Raw genomic sequence first — 17,053 nt, forward strand, 5'->3', positions numbered from 1 at the left:
GCACTTACCCTGTTGCCAGGCAATATTTTCAATAAGTTACATGCATTAAATCATTAACCCTCACTCTAACCCCTGAAGGGGACACAATGCCCTCTGAAGAAACTTGCTGGCTAAGTCGCTTTCTTAACACAGATGACAGGTCACTTTTCACACGGATGGTAACCTGCAGCACCCTTCGAAGGGCAAAATGGTGACACTTATCAATGTGAAAATGTATATACTTTTTGAGCCAGCAATTCTAGGAATTTTTCCTATTGCTACATGTTCATGATTGTCAAATATATGTATATAAAGATAGTCACTACCCTGTTGTTTGCAATAGTAAAAAACTGGAAGTGAATTTAAATATAGGAATGCTGACAGAAATACTCATATAGGGAGACAAATCAATAGAGACCTCATTAGCAAACAATGGCATATTTCAACAATGAAATATTAAGCAGCTATTACTAGAAATTAGATAGTGCTCTGTGTAATGGAATAAATCAATCTCCAAAATACACTGTTAAGTGAAAAACAAAAGGTACGTACCATAATGTATGGAATTCTCCCATTTGTGTAAAAAGTATACATGCTCCCAGTAGTGTGATTGCTGAATCATACAGTAGTTCTATTTTTAATTTTCTGAGGAACCTCTAAAATGGAACCCCTTTTCTATAATGGCTGCGGTAATTTACATTCCCAACAACAGTGTGTAAGTGTTCCTTTCTCTCCATATCCTCACAATACTTGTTGTGATTTGTGCTTTTTGTTTTGTTTTGAGACAGGTTCTCACTCTGTCACCCAGGCTGGAGTACAGTGGTGCTATCATGGCTTATTGAAGTCTAGAACTCCCTGGTGGGTGATCCTCCCACCTCAGTCCCTCCCCGACACCCAGTAGATGGAACTACAGGTGCACACTGCCATGCCCACTAATTTTTTAATATTTTGTAGAGACAGGGTCTCCCTATGTTGCCCAGGGTGGTCTCAAACTCCTGGGTTCAAGTGATCAACCCACCTCTGCCTCCCGAAGTGCTGGGGTTACAGGTGTGAGTCCCTGTGCCTGGCTTTATTTGTCCTTTTTTTTTTTTTTTTTTCTTTCTTCCAAACTAACTTTATTTTATTTTATTTTTTTTTTCATTTTTTTATTATACTTTAAGTTCTAGGGTACATGTGCATAACGTGCAGGTTTGTTACATATGTATATTTGTGCCATGTTGGTGTGCTGCACCCATCAACTCATCAGCACCCATCAATTCATCATTTATATCATGTATAACTCCCCAATGCAATCCCTCCCCCCTCCCCCCTCCCCATGATAGGCCCCAGTGTGTGATGTTCCCCTTCCCGAGTCCAAGTGATCTCATTGTTCAGTTCCCACCTATGAGTGAGAACATGCGGTGTTTGGTTTTCTGTTCTTGTGATAGTTTGCTAAGAATGATGGTTTCCAGCTGCATCCATGTCCCTACAAAGGACGCAAACTCATCCTTTTTTATGGCTGCATAGTATTCCATGGTGTATATGTGCCACATTTTCTTAATCCAGTCTGTCACAGATGGACATTTGGGTTGATTCCAAGTCTTTGCTATTGTGAATAGTGCTGCAATAAACATACGTGTGCATGTGTCTTTGTAGTAGAATAATTTATAATCCTTTGGGTATATACCCAGTAGTGGGATGGCTGGGTCATATGGTACATCTAGTTCTAGATCCTTGAGGAATCGCCATACTGTTTTCCATAATGGTTGAACTAGTTTACAATCCCACCAACAGTGTAAAAGTGTTCCTATTTCTCCACATCCTCTCCAACAACTGTTGTTTCCTGATTTTTTAATGATTGCCATTCTAACTGGTGTGAGATGGTATCTCATTGTGGTTTTGATTTGCATCTCTCTGATGGCAAGTGATGATGAGCATTTTTTCATGTGTCTGTTGGCTGTATGAATGTCTTCTTTTGAGAAATGTCTGTTCATATCCTTTGCCCACTTTTTGATGGGGTTGTTTGTTTTTTTCTTGTATATTTGTTTGAGTTCTTTGTAGATTCTGGATATTAGCCCTTTGTCAGATGAGTAGATTGCAAAAATTTTCTCCCATTCTGTAGGTTGCCTGTTCACTCTGATGGTAGTTTCTTTTGCTGTGCAGAAGCTCTTTAGTTTAATTAGATCCCATTTGTCAATTTTGGCTTTTGCTGCCAGTTGCTTTTGGTGTTTTAGACATGAAGTCCTTGCCCATGCCTCTGTCCTGAATGGTACTACCTAGATTTTCTTCTAGGGTTTTTATGGTATTAGGTCTAACATTTAAGTCTCTAATCCATCTTGAATTAATCTTCGTATAAGGAGTAAGGAAAGGATCCAGTTTCAGCTTTCTACTTATGGCTAGCCAATTTTCCCAGCACCATTTATTAAATAGGGAATCCTTTCCCCATTTCTTGTTTCTCCCAGGTTTGTCAAAGATCAGATGGCTGTAGATGTGTGGTATTATTTCTGAGAACTCTGTTCTGTTCCGTTGGTCTATAGCTCTGTTTTGGTACCAGTACCATGCTGTTTTGGTGACTGTAGCCTTGTAGTATAGTTTGAAGTCAGGTAGCGTGACACCTCCAGCTTTGTCCTTTTGACTTAGGATTGTCTTGGCAATGTGGGCTCTTTTTTGGTTCCATATGAACTTTAAAGCAGTTTTTTCCAATTCTGTGAAGAAACTCATTGGTAGCTTGATGGGGATGGCATTGAATCTATAAATAACCTTGCGCAGTATGGCCATTTTCACTAATATTGATTCTTCCTATCCATGAGCATGGTATGTTCTTCCATTTGTTTGTGTCCTTCTTTGATTTCACTGAGCAGTGGTTTGTAGTTCTCCTTGAAGAGGTCCTTTACATCCCTTGTAAGTTGGATTCCTAGGTATTTTATTCTCTTTGAAGCAATTGTGAATGGAAGTTCATTCCTGAATTGGCTCTCTGCTTGTCTGTTACTGGTGTATAAGAATGCTTGTGATTTTTGCACATTAATTTTGTATCCTGAGACTTTGCTGAAGTTGCTTATCAGCTTAAGGAGATTTTGGGCTGAGACGATGGGGTTTTCTAAATATACAATCATGTCATCTGCAAACAGGGACAGTTTGACTTCTTCTTTTCCTAACTGAATACCCTTGATTTCTTTCTCTTGCCTGATTGCCCTAGCCAGAACTTCCAACACTATGTTGAATAGGAGTGGTGAGAGAGGGCATCCCTGTCTTGTACCAGTTTTCAGAGGGAATTTTTCCAGTTTTTGCCCATTCAAGTATGATATTAGCTGTGGGTTTGTCATAAATAGCTCTTATTATTTTGAGGTACGTTCCATCAATACCGAATCTATTGAGCATTTTTAGCATGAAGGGCTGTTGAATTTTGTCAAAAGCCTTTTCTGCATCTATTGAGATAATCATGTGGTTCTTGACTTTGGTGCTGTTTATATGCTGGATTATGTTTATTGATTTGCGAATGTTGAACCAGCCTTGCATCCCAGGGATGAAGCCCACTTAATCATGGTGGATAAGCTTTTTGATGTGCTGCTGAATCCGGTTTGCCAGTATTTTATTGAGGATTTTTGCATTGATGTTCATCAGGGATATTGGTCTAAAATTTTCTTTTTTTGTTGTGTCTCTGCCAGGCTTTGGTTTCAGGATGATGTTGGCCTCATAAAATGAGTTAGGGAGGATTCCCTCTTTTTCAATTGATTGGAATAGTTTCAGAAGGAATGGTACCAGCTCCTCCTTGTACCTCTGGTAGAATTCAGCTGTGAATCCATCTGGTCCTGGACTCTTTTTGGTGGGTAGGCTATTAATTGTTGCCTCAATTTCAGAGCTTGCTATTGGTCTATTCAGGGATTCAACTTCTTCCTGGTTTAGTCTTGGGAGAGTGTAAGTGTCCAGGAAATTATCCATTTCTTCTAGATTTTCTAGTTGATTTGCGTAGAGGTGTTTATAATATTCTCAGATGGTAGTTTGTATTTCTGTGGGGTCTGTGGTGATATCCCCTTTATCATTTTTTATTGCATCTATTTGATTCCTCTCTTTTTGTTCTTTATTAGTCTTGCTAGCGGTCTGTCAATTTTGTTGATCTTTTCAAAAAACCAACTCCTGGATTCATTGATTTTTTGGAGGGTTTTTTGTGTCTCTATCTCCTTCAGTTCTGCTCTGATCTTAGTTATTTCCTGCCTTCTGCTAGCTTTTGAATGTGTTTGCTCTTGCCTCTCTACTTCTTTTAATTGTGATGTTAGAGTGTCAATTTTAGATCTTTCCTGCTTTCTTTTGTGGGCATTTAGTGCTATAAATTTCCCTCTACACACTGCTTTAAATGTGTCCCAGAGATTCTGGTATGTTGTATCTTTGTTCTCATTGGTTTCAAAGAACATCTTTATTTCTGCCTTCATTTCATTATGTACCCAGTAGTCATTCAGGAGCAGGTTGTTCAGTTTCCATGTAGTTGAGTGGTTTTGAGTGAGTTTCTTAGTCCTGAGTTCTAGTTTGATTGCACTGTGGTCTGAGAGACAGTTTGTTATAATTTCTGTTCTTTTACATTTGCTGAGGAGTGCTTTACTTCCAATTATGTGGTCAATTTTGGAATAAGTGCGATGTGGTGCTGAGAAGAATGTATATTCTGTTGATTTGGGGTGGAGAGTTCTATAGATGTCTATTAGGTCCGCTTGGTGCAGAGATGAGTTCAATTCCTGGATATCCTTGTGAACTTTCTGTCTCGTTGATCTGTCTAATGTTGACAGTGGAGTGTTGAAGTCTCCCATTAATATTGTATGGGAGTCTAAGTCTCTTTGTAAGTCTCTAAGGACTTGCTTTATGAATCTGGGTGCTCCTGTATTGGGTGCATATATATTTAGGATAGTTAGCTCTTCCTGTTGAATTGATCCCTTTACCATTATGTAATGGCCTTCTTTGTCTCTTTTGATCTTTGATGGTTTAAAGTCTGTTTTATCAGAGACTAGGATTGCAACCCCTGCTTTTTTTTGTTCTCCATTTGCTTGGTAGATCTTCCTTCATCCCTTTATTTTGAGCCTATGTATGTCTCTGCATGTGAGATGGGTCTCCTGAATACAGCAGACTGTTGGGTCTTGACTCTTTATCCAGTTTACCAGTCTGTGTCTTTTAATTGGAGCATTTAGTCCATTTACATTTAAGGTTAATATTGTTATGTGTGAACTTGATCCTGCCATTATGATATTAACTGGTTATTTTGCTCGTTAGTTGATGCAGTTCCTTCCTAGCCTCGATGGTCTTTACATTTTGGCATGTTTTTGCAATGGCTGGTACCGGTTGTTCCTTTCCATGTTTAGTGCTTCCTTCAGGGTCTCTTGTAAGGCAGGCCTGGTGGTGACAAAATCTCTAAGCATTTGCTTATCTGTAAAGGATTTTATTTCTCCCTCACTTATGAAACTTAGTTTGGCTGGATATGAAATTCTGGGTTGAAAATTCTTTTCTTTCAGAACGTTGAATATTGGCCCCCACTCTCTTCTGGCTTGTAGAGTTTCTGCGGAGAGGTCTGCTGTTAGTCTGATGGGCTTCCCTTTGTGGGTAACCCGACCTTTCTCTCTGGCTGCCCTTCAGATTTTTTCCTTCATTTCAACTTTGGTGAATCTGGCAATTATGTGTCTTGGAGTTGCTCTTCTCGAGGAGTATCTTTGTGGTGTTCTCTGTATTTCCTGACTTTGAATGTTGGCCTGCCCTACTAGGTTGGGGAAGTTCTCCTGGATGATATCCTGAAGAGTGTTTTCCAACTTGGTTCCATTTTCCCCCTCACTTTCAGGCACCCCAATCAGACGTAGATTTGGTCTTTTTACATAATCCCATACTTCTTGCAGGCTTTGTTCATTTCTTTTTCTTCTTTTTTCTTTTGGTTTCTCTTCTCACTGCATTTCATTCATTTGATCCTCAATCGCTGATACTCTTTCTTCCAGTTGATCGAGTCGGTTACTGAAGCTTGTGCATTTGTCACGTATTTCTCGTGTCATGGTTTTCATCTCTGTCATGTCGTTTATGACCTTCTCTGCATTAATTAGTCTAGCTGTCAATTCTTCCACTCTTTTTTCAAGATTTTTAGTTTCTTTGCGCTGGGTACGTAATTCCTCCTTTAGCTCTGAGAAGTTTGATAGACTGAAGCCTTCTTCTCTCATCTCGTCAAAGTCATTCTCTGACCAGCTTCGATCCGTTGCTGGTGATGGGCTGCGCTCCTTTGCAGGGGGAGATGCGCTCTTATTTTTTGAATTTCCAGCTTTTCTGCCCTGCTTTTTCCCCATCTTTGTGGTTTTATCTGTCTCTGGTCTTTGATGATGGTGACGTACTGATGGGGATTTGGTATAGGTGTCCTTCCTGTTTGATAGTTTTCCTTCTGACAGTCAGGACCCTCAGCTATAGGTCTGTTGGAGATTGCTTGAGGTCCACTCCAGACCCTGTTTGCCTGGGTATCAGCAGCAGAGGTTGCAGAAGATAGAATATTGCTGAACAGCGAGTGTATCTGTCTGATTCTTACTTTGGAAGCTTCCTCTCAGGGGTGTACTCCACCCTGTGAGGTGTGGGGTGTCAGACTGCCCCTAGTGGGGGATGTCTCCCAGTTAGGCTACTCAGTGGTCAGTGACCCACTTGAGCAGGCAGTCTGTCCGTTCTCAGATCTCAACCTCCATGTTGGGAGATCCACTGCTCTCTTCAAAGCTGTCAGACAGAGTTGTTTGCGTCTGCTCAGGCCTCTGCTGTTTCCCCTGTTGTTTTTTAGCTGAGCCCTGCCCCCAGAGGTGGAGTCTATAGAGATAGGCAGGTTTCCTTGAGCTGCTGTGAGCTCCACCCAGTTCGAGCTTCCCAGAGGCTTTGTTTACCTACTTAAGCCTCAGCAATGGTGGGCCCCCCTCCCCCAGCCTCGCTGCTGCCTTGCGGTTAGATTGCCGCAGACTGCTGTGTTAACAATGAGGGAGGCTCCGTGGGCGTGGGACCCTCCCGGCCAGGTGAGGGATATATTCTTCTGGTGTGCCCATTGCTTAAAGCGCAGTATTGGGGTGGGGGTTACCCGATTTTCCAGGTGTTGTGTGTCTCAGTTCCCCTGGCTAAGAAAAGGGATTCCCTTCCCCCTTGCACTTCCCAGGTGAGGCAATGCCTCGCCCTGCTTCAGCTCTCGCTGGTCAGGCTTCAGCAGCTGACCAGCACCGATTGTCCGGCACTTCCTAGTGAGATGTCCCCAGTACCTCAGTTGAAAATGCAGAAATCACCGGTCTTCTGTGTCGCTCGCGCTGGGAGTTGGAGACTGGAGCTGTTCCTATTCAGCCATCTTGCTCCGCCGCCTTATTTGTCTTTTTGCTGATAGCCATTCTAACTGGAGTGAAATGATATCTCATTATACTTTTGATTTATGTGTCCTCACCACAATAACGATAACTGTGAGATAATACATTTGTTAATTAGCTAGATTTAATTATTCCACAATGCTTACATACTTCAAAACATCATGATAAAAATGTAGAATGTTATCTGTCAACTTAATTATTTTTTTAAAAAGTATGAGATACTTTTTTTTTTTTATCATCTCTGGTAATGGAGATTGCATCTAGGAAGAGAAACTGGGTAGCTGGAAGACAGGCTATGGGTAGAGATTTATATCTCATTCATGCCCCTCTTTGTCTTGTGAATTTTGAACCACCTGTGTGTTACCTTATGCAGTAAAAAAACAAATAAAATTTAATTTAATTATCCTATTCATCTCTTCCTAAAAACCTACCACTACTGCCATAACTGCAACCCTTCCCAGGCCTCTGTCATATTCAGAATACTTCTTCTGGGCACACAAAAGGGCATGCATGTATCACGTGTTCTGATCCTTTTCTGCCTCATCATCTCCTCCCAGCTGCCTCCCTGCTCCAGCCGCATGACTTCTTTCTGCTCCTAGAACAAGCCACACTCATCTTTCCCTCAGGGCCAGGACAACAGCTGTTCCTCCGCCTAGAAAGCTCTGTCTGATTTTTCGGTGGCTCCGTTTTCAACATCCTCCTAATGGAGGACATTAATCCCTGTTTGAAACTCACCTTTCAGAAAGCTTCTCTGACCACTCGTCCATAGATGCCACTCACTCACTCTCTGTCCAGGATCCATTTTAATTCTCTGTTTTACATCTGTCCCTCTCTATTTTCTTCCTGTTTGTTTTCTGTTTCCTTCCAGTAGAACATGAAGTGCACTGGGATGAGTAGCTTGGCTATTGTGTTTGTGGCTGTAACCCAGTGCCTAGAGGAGTGGCCAGCACAGAGAAGGTTCAGTGAATATTTGTTGAAGGGCTAGGTTGAAGGATGAATGGATGGATAGATGGCTGTGTGGATGGATAGTTGGATAGATAAATGGATGAATAGCTGGATGGTTAGATGGACTATGAATGTATTAGGGTTCTCCAAAGGAACAGAACTAAAAGGATGTATGTATATATGAAAGCCAATTTATTAGGAGAATTGACTCACACAATCACAAGGTGAAGTCTCATGATAAGCCATCTGCAAGCTGAGGAGCAAGGAAGTCAGTCCGAGTCCCAAAACCGCAAAAGTAAGGAAGCCAACAGTGCAGCCTTCAGTCTATGTCTGAAGGCCCAAGAGCCTCTGGCAAATCACTGGTGTAAGTTCAAGAGTCCAAAAGCTGAAGAACTTGGGGTTTGATGTTTGAGGGCAGGAAGCATCCAGCATGGGAGAAAAATGAAGGCTCAGCAAGTATGCTGTCTGCCCACCTTCTTCTGTCTGCTTCATTCTAGCTGTGCTGGCAGCTGATCAAATGGTGCCCACCCAGGTTGAGGGTGGGTCTGCTTCTCCCAGTCCATGGACTCAAATGTTAATCTCCTTTGGCAACACCCTCGCAGACACACCCAGGAACAATACTTTGCATCCTTCAATCCAGTCAAGTTGACACTCAATATTAACCATCGCAACGAATGGGGGAATGGAGGACACTGCTGAGGGAGAGCATGGCTGGCCAAGAAGCAAGAAGGCTGGGGAGTCAAAGTCAGACTTCACTGATCTCAGGTTTTCTGTACATCAACTCCTTTTGCCGCCACCTCTCACCAAAAAGCAGAAGCTGTGTTTAGAAATGTTTGATGGCACAGCAGGCACCTGGTAAATTAGAAGAGATATGGCTTATGGTCTCTTTTGTTCACTCTGGCTGCTAACTTGCTGTGTGACAAGTGTGCTGTAAGCCACTTTTTTTCCTCAACAAAACAATGAGTCGTGGCTAAGTGACCTCAGTGTTACTGTATTTATTGCCTAGTATTTTTTTTAAAATCCTGTCATTCTTAAATAGTTGCCATCATGATAGGAGGCTCGATATTATTTTTAAGTCAAAATAACTTGACATAATAACTACTAACTTGTCAGGTGACCATGGGAAAGTCACTTGTCTATTCTGGGCTTCAGTTTACTAGGCTGTGCTATGAGGATGTTAAACCAAAAATGAATGATTTCCAAGAGTCTACTGCTCTGATATTCTGAGGTTTCTCAAGTTACTTTTGCCCAGATAAGTACATTCACAGTTTATACACAAATCCGTTACATGACCAGTTTTATAATCAGTTGGCAGTACTGTATCTGCTTGTTGAAAAGATGAAAATACCTTTAATTACTAGAACATCCAAATCGGTTCTTTTCCTCCTCTTTCACAATGAAATACTTTGCAAAATAAAATGGGAAAACTGAGTTTTAAAAACCCACCTTTTATGGCCATAATATAAAAATAAAAAAGTAATAGATGTTGGCATGGATATGGTCAAAAGGGAACACTTTTACACTGTTGGTGGAAATGTAAACTAGTGCAACCACTATGGAAAATAGTGTGGAGATTCTTTAAATAACTAAAAGTAGAACTACCATTTGATCCAGCAGTCCCACTCTGGGGCATCTATCCATAGGAAAAGAAGTCATTATATGAAAAAGATACTTGCACAAACATATTTATAGCAGCACAATTCACAATTGCAAAAATTTGGAACCATTTATGGCTGAGTAGTATTCCATCATATATGTATATCACATTTTCTTTATCTATTGATTGAGAACCATAAAGGAACAAAATAATGGCATTTGCAGCAACCTGGATTGAATTGGAGACCATTACTCAAAGTGAAGTAACTCAGGAATGGAAAATCAAACATATATTCTTTTTCATAAGTGGGAGCTAAGCTATGAGGACGCGAAGGCAGAATGATACAATGGGCTTTGGGGACTCGGGGTAAAGAGTAGGAAGGGGGCGAGGGATAAAAACTTACACATTGGGTACAGTGTACACTGCACGGGTGATGGGTGCACCAAAATACCAGAAATCGCCACTAAAGAACTTATTCATGTAACCAAACACCACCTGTTCCCCAAAAAACTATTGAAAAAAAAAAAAAAAACACCCACCTCTTTGCCACACAATTATTTGGTATAGATCATTGTTCCTGAACTTCCCTTGACCTGGCTTCACCCCCAGAAGGCACCCATGGAAGGTCAGCATTTGAATAATGCTCTGGTCCCTGGTGAACATTCAAGCCTCTGAGCTCATGGTCATTTTTCAGAAGACAAACTGCCCAGCACCAGAATGTCAGGCGTCATGTGCTCAATCCCAAACTGAGACGTCAATAGGATTTCAGATGCATCAAAGCTGGGGAGAGCTAAGAGGATTTACTAATGTTCCACATGCCTTTTAGAAACCATGTTTTCTTCCTGCAGTTAAGCCCCTAAGAGAAAATAAAATAGAAGTCATAATTTTGAAAGACACAAAATTATCTTTATTTGTGGCTAAGATTTCTCAAAGCAGAAAGCCCAAGGTCATTAACTAAAAATCCATTAGAACTAGCAAGTGTACAGTAAAAAGTTGGGTGAAATATATATATATTATATATAAAATACATATATAATATATGATATATTATAATATATAAATATATATAAATCAATATTTTCTTACAAACCAACAATAGCTAGTTAGAAAATTTAATGGGGAAAAAAGGTCTCAATGACTATGGCAACAAAATTTTATATATTTTCCCACTACAGGGAAAAGCTTTTTTAAAATAACTTTCCTGAGAACCAAAATGAAGTTTATAAAACAAAAACATTATCCATAGTATGGCTCCACTGGGAGTTAAAAATAAACATACACACAAACACACACACAGTTGCCCAGATAACAATTCTAAAAGATAACCATCAAAATATCACCATGATTTTTTTCTCGATGGCAGATCTAAGTGGTAATTTGTAGGTTTTGTGCTGTATTTTGCTTTTCTGTATTTTTCCACTGTTTTAAAAAATGAAGACATTGTTGTGTTATTAAAAAAAAAAAAAAACTTAGAAAGAAGTAACACGTTCTCTGCAGCAAAGCCTAAGGATGCCACTCCTTCATTTTTGCCTGTCCCCGGATTCACACTTCATCATATGCTTCTTCCCATTGTGTAGCTGTTGATCTCTCAGGGAGAACCAAGTGACCCCCACTTCCCCTGAAATCCTTGTCTAGACAATTGTGAGCCACATGTGGAAGCTTGTGTTTGGGATCACAAAGTCGGGATTGAAATGCAACAGATTGTGGACTGAACCCTTCATTTCCCTCATACAAGCCTAAAGAAAGGAACATAGTTGCAGGAAAAGGACTTTCCATGAGTAGTTGGGATGTATTGTTTAAAATTTTAAGAAGAATCGAGGCTTGTAGTTTCTGAGATTAACTATGATTGTGTAAAACTTCATTTTGCCTTATGCAAAGTTCCCAGTATTCTTGTCACTAATTTCTTTCTAGAAAATGAAAGTTACAGGCTTGGCTGTTCTCTGCGGGGTGAGGAGGGGAGTAAGGAGGACAGAGGAGGAGAGAGAAATGTCCAGGAGCCAGAATCTAGAACATCCAAGTCCTTGACCAACAGTTTCCTTGAGTACAGTGACCCTCAACTAGACAGATCATGGGGGAAGGTTTCTGCACAGAGAGCAAATTCAGGAAATTCTCCTTTCTTTACCACCCAAAGCTTTGCCCCAGCCAGAACCCTCAGCCATTAGGCTTGTGTGGTGCAGATCATGTAGTCTTCTATGGATTCCGACTGCTGATGACAGGTTCTTAGCCTCTGCTAAGAGCAAACCATTTGGACTCTTGGTCTCTTATGCCTAAGTTCAGACTCCCTGTGAAAACACTCCAATGAATAGAAGAGGCAAAAAAAGAAAAATTCAAGGAAAGGTTCACTAAGGAGAAAAGGGGTCTCTTTGCAGGAAGCCTCAGGCCCATCCTACCCCTCCCATGACATGGAGCAAGATAGAAGCAGTGCAAAGATACTGCCAATCCCAGGAGGTCGAAGCCAAATAGGGTCTTTCCCTGTGGGGGACCAAGCTCTAAATTTCAACTGTTCCCCTTCAAGCTCCACCCCCAGTTCCATTTTTAGCTTAATTCTGATATTTCTCTGGGAAGAAGACGTTGGGGTGGAGAAACATTATCAGGCATAATTGCCTGATAATGCAGTTATCCCCATAACTGCCCTCTATGAATTATTTCTCTTATTTAAGAGGCAAAGGCCAGGACGAATCAGGAGAGGGGATCAGTTGAGTATCGCCTACCCTTGCCAATCCCTGCCACTGGGGTTACATACCCACTTGGTACCAGTAACACAGGAAGTAAGCCCTTTATTCCTTTTAATATCCCATTATTAAGAACCCCAGATGCTTCTGAAATGAGGTAGGCTATTATACCAATTCACCAGTTAAGTAACTCTAAAACACTGTGTATTAGACCAGGAAGTCAGCTGCGACATCCAAAAAGCCCACTCTGTAGAGTTATTCAGTGTGTATCCAAAAACAACATAGCTCACTTGTATGATGACAGCTGCCAGAAGGGGCCCTGTAGACTCACTTCTAAACCTAGAGGTGTGGGAGTGGCCAGCACAGGAGGGTCACTTGCAACAGTGGATCCAGCCCGTAGGTTAGGTGGCTGGGCTGGTTGGAGGGAAGGGACTGTATGTGGAAGAAAGCCATGCCAGCTCACCCAACAAAGTGACTCAGCCATAAAGAAGATTTTCAGAGTCTCAGAAAACCATCTTGCCATCAAAAGCAGGGCTCCAGTCCTGGGGTGCTGCAATTTCAAGCCAGACATCCACAATTAGCAGTTGTCTGACATGGCTTGACGATGTTAAGCATCCATCCTTGGCTTGGCAAATACACTGCAACCCTCACCAAAAGGACAGATTTGAGAGTGGGAGAAGGGGCTCCAGTCCTCACCCCTTGGATCAGGCTAGTCTCGGGATCTAGGGTGAGCGTGCCAGGAGGTGTGAGCCATCAGGAAACCGAGCTCTGAGGAGCCGGCCTGACCCTCCCCTGAATGGCTTGTCCTCCCTTTCTCTGAGCTCATCCATTGCCTTTTCCATTTATGGTTTCCTGGGTGGCAACTACTGCCCACATTACAGCTAGTTTTTATGGATTAATTGACTGAGTGTTTGAGAAAATGTAATTTACTGTTTAAATTTTAAGTGGGAGGTTTAATTTTTGATGTTTCAGCCCAAGTAAACATCATTATTATAAATTAAATGTCAGAGATGTCAGCAAAATAAGAGTCTTCTGGTCCAGCTTGTCCTCATTAGTTGGGGAAACTGAGCTTAATGGGACATTCTGATGGTCTGTTCGCCCATCTCCCAGAACGTGTCCTGGGTGGCAAAGTACATGGAAGAGACTGCCTCTGGACCCAGCATCTATATGTACCCATGTGACGCTTTCTGTAGGGATGAGATGGTTCAAAAGGATTTTGTTAGATTGGTGAGGAAAAGCTGGGAGCTTCGAAGAATTTAAAGCATTCCCCAGTCCCAAATGTCCCCCCATTAGAACAACCCCTTTCATTCATTTAGCGACAGGGTGGGGTTTGTGTCTATTTTCTTTAGTGCTGTATCCTCAGAGTTTAGAACAATGTTGGTACATAAAAGGTGCTCAATATGTATTTGATGAATGAATGGAAGAATAAATGAATTTAAGAATATTCCGTTAGCACCTACCACATGGTGCTAGGTGCTAGGACCCAGATGGCAGCAGTGAACAGCTCCAGTAGTGAAAAGACAGCCAAAGCCCCTGCTGTCATGAAATTTCCAGCAGAAGAAAATCAACATCAAACACACAAATTCATATGCACTCTCTCAGATGGTGATGAGTGCAGTGCTGTGATGGAGATAAAAAAAAGCAGGGCAAAGGGACGGAGAGTGTCAGGGGATGGGGAAGGTCTATGCAAGGGGGTCAGGGCAGCTCACTCTAAAAAATTCTGTTGAAAGCATTCATCCCCGTTAACTTGCATTTTTCTTTTTAGGAATTTATCCCACACATCTCAGCAGTGCACGAAGATCTGTATAGAGATTTTCACTGCAGCATTATTATAACTTTCCCAAACTGAAAACAATCCAAATATTCATCAGTAAGTTAAATAAGTAAGATATGCAACACTGTGGAATATTATGGAGGCATTACAATAAGAGGGACATTTACATATGCAGACACAGACAAGTATGCTTGATCTGTTCCGGGACAAAAGGGAAAGCAAACTGAAAAACAGAATGTATAGTATGAGCCCATTTAAAATAGAAAGAATATACACATGCACAGTTACGAACAAACATATAAACACATACAAATATGCATATGTTTATATGTATATGAGCATTTGAAAGGATACACCAGCTTAATAGCTAATACTTCTGGAGAAGAGGATCCATTTTCTACGTTATACTCTTTCATATTTTGAAAAAACAAGCACATGGCTGGGCACGGTGGCTCATGGGTATAATCCTGGCATTTTGGGAGACTGAGGTGGGAGGATTGCTTGATCCCAGGAGTTTAAGACCAGCCTGGGCAACATGGTGAGACTCCCATTTCTACAGAAAAAAAAAAAATAGCCAAGCATGGCAGCGCATGCCTGTGGTCCTAGCTACTCGGGACGCTGAGGCAGCAGGATTGCTTGAGACTGGGAGGTTGAGGCTGCAGTGAACTGTGATTGTGCCACTGTACTCCATCTTGCCTCAAAAAAAAAAAAAAAAAAAGCAAGCACATTATTACATTACTAGTTTTAGAATTTAAACTTTTTTTTTTTTTTTTTTCAAAACAGAACACATCTTCTTGAACTAGTGTTATACCTTCTTCTCCTTAGGGTCCTATTGTCTGTGAATGCATGCTCATCTCCTCCTGGGTGGACTGCAGTGCTGGGGGGATTCTGAGTCTGGGACACTGTAGAGGGAGCTGGGGGCCCTCCGCCCTGTGTATTGAGTCCACTCTGATTTCAGTTGATTGCCAAGGCAGTTGGAAGAACACTGGCTGGGAAATCAGGAAGTATGGCTCTACTTCTTAGGAGGTGCAAAGTATAGAAAAAGTCACTTCCCTTTTCTGAGCCTCAGCTTTCCCATCTGGGAAGTTAATGCATTGGTTTATACCATTGTTGTAAGTCCCTCCATGCCATCATACCCTAGGATTCATTGGTCTTGTGAGTCTAAGTCTCCAGTTGCTCTGTTTGAAAATTCTGTATCAACATCCTTCTTGGGAGATGTATTAATGTACCGATCTCAGCTTCTCTGTGAGGATAGGTTCATTTATCAGATAAATCAGTGAGTTGACTCTAATGGGATGGGCCACTGAAGGGTGCCTGTCTATCTCATGAGGGGAATACCAGAGTATGGAGGTCAGTCCTGCTCGTTGTATTCCATCAGAGGCCAAGGGCACTGGAGAGCGCAGTGAGCAGAGCCAGGCTGGGAGGAGGCTCTGTCCAAGGAATTTTCTGGGGTTCTGCTCTCTCACAACCCTGTGAACAGCCAGGAGAAGCAGATAGCTGCAAGGTCAGGACTTGAAGCCAGCACCTTCAAGTGTGTCATCATTTTGCCACTTAAAAGCATAAAACTTTAAATGGCTCACTTTTTATTTCTGAGGTTTCAGACAACAGCCCTACTGTGTGTGTCTAGGCAAATGGCCCATGGATGCAGCTGACAGAAGAAAATTATGTTTGGCTATGGATTGCAGCCTAGACTGAGCAGATTGAGAGTGACTGGCACCTGGCTGGGATGGAAGCTGGGGACGGTGGGGGTGGAGTCTATCTCTTATGACAGCCATTTGTAGGATCCAACTTCAAGGTTAGGAGGTTAACAGAAGCATCCCCTAGCCTGGTCTAGAAGGAGATCATGGGTCCACCCTAGGACCTCTGACCACTGCCTTCCAGTCAACAGTATTTCCATCAGTGGATGTTCAGCAAAGAAAAAATGCTTTCTAAGACCCCAACATTTTCTTATTTGCCTGATGCTTAAAACGAAATTTCATAGAAAGCAGGCAACTTCCATGCAGCTTTCCCTGGGGTAAAGTGGCTGGGCCTATTTACTCCTTGAAGGAAAAGTTTGCTGTAAACTTCTCAGATAAGTGGGTAGTGGATAGCAGGGACAGGAGAGCCATGACCTGGATGGGGTTCCTGATTCCTCCAGTCTGGATAACTAAGAAAGGGAGTGGGGATGGGAAGGGGCTTTTCTTTTTGTATGCCAACGCTGCATCTACTGGGAGTGCAGTGGCTGGAACAAGAGAGAGTGCAGCAGCACCTCATCTGTCAGGAGTACAGCTCTGGGCATCCCAGGAGAGGCACTCAGACAAATTGGATTCTGCCCGGGGGAAGACAAGAGAAGCGAGGAGGCTTATTTAGCCAGGAAGAACAAAATTGCAACTCAAAACAAAAGTGGACTGTGTGTTTATTTGCATACCAGAGGAGTGGTACGGTTTATTTGAAGGAGAAGGCCCAGTTGTTGTTTTTGAGATGGAGTCTTGCTCTGTTGCCCAGGCTGGAGTGCAGCGGTGCAATCTCAGCTCTCTGCAACCTCCACCTCTCAGGTTCAAGCCATTCTCCTGCCTCAGCTTCCCAAGTAGCTGGGATTACAGGCACCCACACCATGCCCGGCAAATTTTTGTATTTTTTGTAAAGACGGGGTTTCACCATGTTGACCAAGTGTCGAACTCCTGACCTCAAGTGATCTGCCCACCTCAGCCTCCCAAAGTGCTAGGATTACAGGCATGAGCCACCATCCCTGGCCAATTTGAAGGGGAAGGCTCCTTATATAGAAAAATCA

Source organism: Rhinopithecus roxellana, chromosome 5 (assembly GCF_007565055.1).
Source record: "Rhinopithecus roxellana isolate Shanxi Qingling chromosome 5, ASM756505v1, whole genome shotgun sequence".
NCBI classification, from domain to species: Eukaryota; Metazoa; Chordata; class Mammalia; order Primates; family Cercopithecidae; genus Rhinopithecus; species Rhinopithecus roxellana.